The sequence below is a fragment of the Octopus bimaculoides genome, chromosome 15 (genome assembly GCF_046866305.1).
Source record: "Octopus bimaculoides isolate indiv1 chromosome 15, ASM4686630v1, whole genome shotgun sequence".
Taxonomy (NCBI): domain Eukaryota; kingdom Metazoa; phylum Mollusca; class Cephalopoda; order Octopoda; family Octopodidae; genus Octopus; species Octopus bimaculoides.
Window position 1 is genome coordinate 41,639,462 of NC_142942.1, and position 8,717 is coordinate 41,648,178.

The 8,717-nt window shown below is 35.9% G+C and overlaps 1 protein-coding gene across 2 annotated transcripts in view; it reads right to left on the minus strand.

Annotated features, from left to right (window-relative positions):
* LOC106873815 (four-jointed box protein 1) overlaps window positions 1-8,516 on the minus strand; it is a 181,698-nt gene extending 173,182 nt beyond the window's left edge. The window contains exon 1 of one of the 2 annotated variants that reach the window (XM_052973292.2): window positions 8,096-8,516. The gene's annotated coding sequence lies outside the window, so the exon portion shown is untranslated. Of the gene's footprint in view, window positions 1-7,886; window positions 7,909-8,095 lie in introns of those variants that run through there. The other variant, XM_089363772.1, reaches the window with a different exon arrangement.
* Window positions 8,517-8,717: the final 201 nt, after the last annotated feature.

An 8,717-nucleotide genomic window follows, 5' to 3' on the forward strand; every position in this document is an offset into this window, starting at 1 on the left:
TTCGATAACCGATGATAGTGTTATTCCATGTTTTCCAACTTGTATCATCTTTGCACTTGTATAATGTTGAAACAGTTGTAAACTGCTGAACAACAATACCATTGTTTATTTGTTTATGTGTATATGTGTGTGTGTGTGTGTGTGTGTGTGTGTGTGTGTGTGTGTGTGTGTGTGTGTGTGCATAAATTGTAAGAAACTTTGAAAAACCAGTTTCTTTGAGTTGTATGGCTGAGAAAGTTAACGTGAGAAAAGTCGAAATCATGTTTTTTTCTTTTTTTATTCTTTCTCTCTCAATTCCTTACTTAAAGCCTAATAAATATATGTTAAACATTCTATTGTAGCACAACAAACTTTCGTGTTTCTTCTGTTACCGCTTGTTCTTTTTATTTCGTTTCTATTTGCCCCACCACCCGCTCTACCCATTTATTTTTTCTTTCTTTCTTTAAACTCGGAGCACCACAAAGTAAAAATAATATTTATATGAGAAAACTTACAATTATTGCAACAAAAACTATTTGTATTAAAATTAAATATTTATTGATGTAAAGAACAAGAGCAAGTTGTTGTTGTTGTGATTATTGCTGTCGTTCGTCCCTACGTACTCAACACCCACCCATTCTCTTAGATCAGTGCTCACCGGGTACGTAGACCGAGGATCACTCACATATGTTCCTGTTGTGAAAATCTCGTGTTTATATTTGTCTCCGTATAATATAAATATAATTGGATGACTAAGGAACAAAAATTACGTAATCAACTTCATTAGCTTACAGCTGTTTCTGCTCTAAAAAAGCAGTGCGCTCAGAAACGAAACCATTAAAATGAAATGTCTGTTTATTTAGGAAAGCGTCATTCGATAATTTGTATCCCACTTTGCCGTCACCTAACGTTTTATTTTAAAGCATATATAAACTCAGTGATAACGACTGGTTATTAGTATCGCTGTGCCGAAGCGATATATATATATATATATATATATATATATATATATATATATATATATAAACAATATATGAGTATATGCATATATATATGTACATGTATGTATATACCTTCATCCACATGTACATATAGATACATAACTGGGTACATGACGTGGCAAAAGAACATGGACAAAATGGTAAACAAGGTGCAACAAACAAGCAGGCCACATAGAAACAACCCCTTCATCAGCTGCCACCATTAAAACCCCGGCGTTTATATTTATATATATATATATATATATATATATATACGACAGGCTTCTTTCAGTTTCCGTCTATCAAATCCACTCACAAGGCTTTGGTCGGCCAAAGGTTATAGTAGAAGACACTTACCCAAAGTGCCACGCAGCGGGACTGAACACAGAATCATGTGGTTGGGAAGCAAGCTCCTTATTACACAGCCACGCCTGCGCGCATAAATATATATATATATATATATATATATATATATATATATATATATATATATATATATATATATATATATATATATATATATATATATATATATATATATATATATACATAAACGAATGGTTAAGCAGTTTACTTCGCAAATGCGACACTCTAGGTTCGATTCTAGTGCGTGACACCTTGGTGAAATATCGTTTCCTATGGACTCAGAGCAATCCATGCCTTTTGAATAAAATTGGAAAGACGCAAACTGTATGGAAGCTTTATGGATGGATTCTTGAGTGAATAAGTGCGCACTCATAGTTTGGGGTTGTAGGTCGGAGAACACATCAAAGTCGTTTGTGGGAGGGGTTGCGTGTTCCACATAATCAATAGCTCTGGAACTATAGGATTCAGTCATCGACCTCCAGGGGTTGTACTACAGAAACGCATTTTATCCTTTATATATTGTTTTTCATGTCTTATATTTTTATCAATATAATCGAGTCTGTGTCGATCTCACCGTTGTATTTAGTCCTGCCAAGTAACTCTTCATACTCCCTTGTGGCAAATAAAAGAAATTCTTTTACTTGTTTTAGTCATTTGACTGCGGCCATGCCTTTAGTCGAGCAAATCGACCGCAGGACTTATTCTTTGTAAGCCTAGTTCTTATCCTATTGGTGTCTTTTGCTGAACCGCTAATTTACGGGGACATAAACACACCAGCATTGGTGGTCAAGCGATGATGGAGGGGGCAAACACACACACACATATATATATATATATATATATATATACGTCAGGCCACTTTCAGTTTCCGTCTACTAAATCCACTCACAAGGCTTTGGTCAGCCCGTGGCTATAGTAGAAGACACTTGCCCAAGGTGCCACGCAGTGAGTCTGAACCCAGAACCATGTGGTTGGTAAGCAAGCTACTTAACCACACAGCCACTCCTGCGCCTAATTTTTATTACTATTAAGGTAGCGTGAAGGCAGAATCATTAGCACACCGGATAAAACGTTTAATGGTATTTCTTCTGGTCACTGACCCGAGTTCAAATTCCGCTGAGATCGATTTTGCACTTCATCCTTTCGGAGTCAATGAAATACGTACCAGTCAAATGCTGGAGATTGATGTAATCGAATAGCCCCCACCTTCCCCAAAAATTTCAGGTCATGTGCTTGTGGCAGAAATGATTATTGTTATTATTATTATTGGGAAGGTGGACAGAGGTATTTAGTTAGTTGTGGTATTTAGAAAGTTTTCAGCTTGCAGAATCGTTAGCACGCTGGACGAAATGCTTAGAGGTATTTCGCCCCTCGCTACGTTCTGAGTTCAAATTCCGCCGAGGTTGACTTTGCCTTTCATCCTTTCGAGTACCAGTGAAACACTGGGGTCGATGTATATTATATATATTTGTAAGTCCTGGTGTTTTTGTTATGTATTTGTCTGAATATTTTTTTTTATTATACCTAAGGCACCTACTATGATAGGAATTATTTCTGTTTTTAGATTCCACATTCGAGTTACCTCTATTTCCAGGTCTTTGTATTTTGAAAGTTTTTCCATTTCTTTTAGAGAAACGTTGTCATCTGCTGGTTTTATTATTATTATTATTATTATTATTATTATTATTATTATTAGGAAGGTGGACACTGTATTTAGTTAGGGACCGTTATGTTTGGAGTTCGAATCTCGCTGGGGTTAAGCGTCAGTCTTTCTCTTTCAAGGTCGATTAAAGTACCAGTCAAATACTGAGGTTGACAACTATTCCTCTTGTGCCTTTAATGATTATTACTGATGATGTATAAACAGCGTGGGGTTTCTTACGTTCCGGGTTTAAATTCTTTCAGGATCGATAAAATAAAGTATCTACCATATACGGAGGTCGAATGGACCCTTCTATATATAATTTCCTTGTTTGTAATGTTTCTTTTAGGTTTTTTTTATTTTGACTCCCTCCCATCCCTTTTTTTATTCCAGGTAACCCCCACACCCATCAGTTTTTTTGATTTCGTACTTGTATTGTTCCCAAAATCTTGGACCCTTGAAGTCAATAAAATCGATAATATTCTCTTTGTCACGTTATGTGTACGAGGGTTACTTCCTGACGAAACTCGAGGAACACCCGCGAAGACTTAATCGAAATGTTTAACTTAATCAATTAACGTTATGAAGATCGATAAGTTATTTTAAAATCAAGATACAGCACAAAAAAAATTCCATGATTTATAATTTTTTTTACTACTTTTTGTAGATTCTTTTACTCGTTTCCATCATTCCACTGCAGCCGTGCTAGGGCACCGCCCAGAAGAATTTCAGTTGAACGAATCGACCCCAGTACTTTTACATTCTTCAAGCCTGATACTTATTCTACCGGTCTCTTATACCGAACTGCTAAGTTATGGAGAGGTAAACGCACGAACATCGGTTGTCAAGCAATGGTGGGAGGCAAAGACACACACACACACACACACATATATATATATATATACATACACGACGGGTTTCTTTCAGTTTCCCGCAACCAAATTCACTTACAAGGCTTTGGTCGGCCCGAGGCTATAGTAGAAGATACTTGCCCAAGGTGCCAAGCAGTGGGGAAGACATTGTGCTCCTGAGTTCAAATCTCACCGAGGTCAATTTTGCCTTTCATAACGTCTAGCTCTATAAACTAAAGTACCTCAGGTACTTGAGTCGATGGATCTGCTTGCCCCTCCCCTCATACTCGAAGTTAGAAACAATTAGTACTATAGGATGGGTGGGGATGCGGTGGAGTGGTTGATGGATGTGAAATTTAGTAAGACATCCTTACGTTCTGAGTTTAAATCAAATACACTGCCAAGGACACAAATTCATTTACTAAACTTATTGACTTGAGAAAAAACAAAACAAAAAGAGGAGGACATAGATATACTGTGTCTAGGGAAAAGCGGGATGATCACGGCTAGAACACCTTTGATCTGTTCGACATGTGCCAACTGACCCAAGAACAACATTAACAGTTTCTGCTTGACTTGTTTATCTGAGAAAAAGAAGAATCTTTTTATGAACTTTACCTCTCGGCTTAAGATAAAAATATTGAGAAAACGATATATATATATATATATATATATATATATATATATATATATATATATATATATATAAAAGTGTTGGGGGTTAAGACCAGACATCTTAAGTTGTGTCTAGGTGTGATGACTGAACAGTAAATAAGGTATGTAAAAGGTGGGGGGGGGGAGAAGGGGAGAGAGAGAGGCAATCTTTGAAGTAAAGGAAAAGGAAGTCAGGCGAAAAAAAAACAAAAAATGATAACATGACTTTTGTTTGATGGTTTAGACAAGCCTAGACGATAGGGTGTAAATTATGTCGGGGTAGGACAACGTCGTGTCCCAGACACACACACACATATATGTAAACATATCCCCACACACAATAGTATATATATATATATATATATATATATATATATATATATTTGTGTGTGTGTGTATATATATATATATATATATATATATATATATATATTTATATAAGACACTATAAATCTTTTAACAAGGAAGCACTAGTCTTTATTTCAAGACCGGCTTTTTTTCTTTATTGGAGGAATTAAAAAAAAAATTACATTATATACACGCACACACATATTTATATATATGTGTGTGTGTGTGTGTGTGTGAAAGAGGGGGGAATATGGATGTGCGTGTATATCCATCTATATATGTATGCCAGTATGTACGGACTAATGCGCGTGTATGTACATGTGCGTGTATATAAATTAATTTTATTATTATTAGGAAAACATTATTATCATCATTATTATTACTACTACTACTACTACTACTATTGACAGTAACCACAAAGGTCTACCGGTAATTGACAGTGTCAGACATAACTTCGAAGTCACTATCAACAAGTTATTAATAACATCTGTCTCCTAGCGAGTCTTTTTTTTCTTTAGCTCATATTCTCATATTCACATTTATGTATGTATATTTACACACACACACACACACACACACATGTACGTAAGAACACATGCATGTGTGTATGCACGTGTACATGCACTTAAACATATGGAAAGGAAAGTAAAATACCTTCAACAACAGTCACTATCCACACACACACACACACACACACATCCTGTCACTTTTACAAGTTGTGATGACCCTTACGTACCTTAAAAACAAATTATAGAGCTCCTGTTTTGACAGACTAACAGGTGAGACAGACAACTGATAGTGTGCACCTGTCTATGTGCGCGTTTAAGTGCGTGTGTGTACCCTCGGGCCGACCAAAGCCTTGTGAGTTAATTTATTAGACGGAAACTGAAAGAAGCTCGTCGTATATATATATATAGATCTATATATATATATAACAAATAATAAATGAGTATATGCATATGTACGTACAGGTATGTGCATACCTACGTCTACCTGTATATATAGGTGCATATCTGGGTACAGGACATTGCATACAAAACATGTGCGTATTATGCGTATGTGTCTCCCCCCACACACACACACACCACTACCACCATCGCATGACAACTGATGTTGCTGTGTTAACGTTCTGATAGAACAAGTACTAAGTCTTACAAAGAATAGGTCCTAGGGTCGATTTCTTCAACTAATAACCCTTTAACATGGCCACAGTCAAATGACTGAAACAAGGAAAAGAATAAAAGAATAAAATAATAAAATAATACACACATAAACAAATGCGATACTTTATTCTGTTCCCTTCGATCTGCAAATGAGGGCTTGCAGAAACATGTTTTTTTCTTATATGATGTGCAAAATATATACGCATACGGTGGGTGTATATATTATATTTTACCTTATACTTTAGTCAACAACAATTTATGAAAGTTTCCTCTGGTAGGTAGATTTTCTAATTTTCGGCATCAATTTATCTGAGTATGTGATATGGTTAACCCTGGGTCAGCCCTGATCCAGCAAACTTATAATCAAAAGGCGTTCCAGTCGTGACCGTCTGGTCGATCTTGGTAAATGTGAAAAAAACAATGCTGGTATCCTGGAGCGATTTGAACTCAGTACCTGAAAAACTGTTTTTGTATTTTAATATCTGAATAAGACAGGTGTTTGAGCGGCATCGACCTTCGCTCCTCGAATGGATAGAATGTTAAGGCGACCTAAGCAGGTTTCGAACTCAGCTACATGACAATACTTCATCAAGTTATTGAGTCCAATGACGTTCCATCGATTTCACTAATCCTAAGCTTACATGTAGATTAAATAAACCTCTTATATGTAGATTAAATATAGATTATAACCGGCTTGTGTTTGCTGCCCCAAACTGCCAGAAATAGCAGCCCAATTTCCCCTTAAATCATACTCTACATTAAGGCACGTCGGATAAATGTAGCGATGATATAAATGGGTGATAAAAAAATATGGGAGGGCCACGACTAGAGTGTCTTTGTAATGTCTAGTCGATCAGAGATGGGTTAAACAATTAGATAAACCACGAAATGAATATTCAGGTGTGTGTGAGTAGCAACTTTGGTAAATGTTTTTGTTATTGTTTGGAGCTGTTATTTATATGTTTGTTCAGTAAATATATCCAGCACTTAAAAGTTCTAAAGTGTGTGTGTGTGTGTGTGTGTGTGTGTGTGTGTGTGTGTGTTTACCTGTCAAAAAATAAATTGATCCGTATTTCAATAGATTTTCAACGCTGTACAAATGTGTAAAGATGACAAAGCACAAATAAATTTAACAACAATATACGGTAGCAATAATAGCAATAAATACATTATTCAAACAATAAAATGTTGGGGGAAAAAAAAAATATTGAAATAGAACGAAGTTGAAAAAAAGTGTGAATTCACACACACACACACACACACACACACGTAGATAAGCAATGTTATTATATAATAAATGCTATTGTCTTCTTTGAACCTCCGCCCGTCTGAGAGTGACAGAGCAGCTGAGATGAATGAAACACGTAAACTGTAAGATTTTGATAACAAACTCCGTAGATTCTGCAAGAATCGAAACAATTCTTAGGTTGGTACAGCCAAATAAATTAATTAATAAATGAATGAATAAATAAATAAATAAAGTTGTTTTTCGAAAAAGTTAAATACATTTAAAAATTAAGATTTATAAAGTTTAACGAATTTTGGGATACCGTCTTGGATTGCGAATGAAATGAGTTAAAAACGGGTTACAAAGCTAACGTGATTCTTGGTTTTAGAAATCCATTCTTATCTACTGCCGCTGTCACCTTGTCGTGACCCTGGGTTATAAGTTAGATAATAACTATCCTTTGTGACCCCTTAATAACTATTAAAAATATATCTTCGGACTGGGGAAGATTAAATGTTTTCTCACACTTATTGTCAAAAACTCAAGAACTTTATTTCACACACACACAGACACAGACACACACACACACACACACAGACATCTTGTTTCAGTCATTAGACTGCGGCCATGCTGAGGCATCGATTTACAACAGAGACCAAAAAAACATACACCTACAGATTCCGAACACGAGAAGCGAACCAGGTATCTATCGCTTGCCGGTCGACGGGTTTGTTTGTTTTTTTTTGTTTTTTTTTCCTGTGTAAGGTCGAACTTCGAAACAACGTGCGTGTGTGTGTGTGTGTTAAAAGAAATTTTTAGTTAAAATAAAATAATGAAAACTTCAAAATGAAAATCTTTTTAGTTTGGATCCAAAGTTGACTTACGTTGGTTGGATGGAGAATTTCTGCGATTTCTATGAATGGAAGGGAATACACCGAACCAAACTCCTCCAATTGATAAGTAATAATGATAATAATAATAATAATAATAGTTATAATAAATATGATAACAGTAATTGTTTCAATTATATGTTATAAGTATTATTTTTCTGTTTTTTAAAGGACGGCTATTCCTCAGTGAAATAAAGTCTAGATAGGTAGGTAGATAGATAGACAGATAGAAAGATAGATAGACAGACAGTATATTGTATCCGTGTTGTTATTTCGATAGTTTTCAAGCAAGTGTCGAAAGAGAGAAGAGCAACAGATAAAATATTTGATTCGCTTTCGTTGCTATCCGTTGTTTAGCGCCTCATGGTGTTGTTAGGCAGGTTTGAGAGAAACATGGAGAGAGAGAGAGGGGGGAGGGATAGAGAGAGGCTGCGAGGGTGAAGAGAGAGAGGCGGGAAGGGAGAGTAGAGAGAGTGTGTGTGTGTGTGAGGAAGAGATATAAGATAACAGTGAAAGAGGAAAAGGCTGAAAGAAAGGGGTAAGAGAGGTGACGTAGGAAAGACAGAGAGTGAGAGAGAGAGAGAGGGAAATGGGAAAAGGGAGGGAAGTTCTTTCA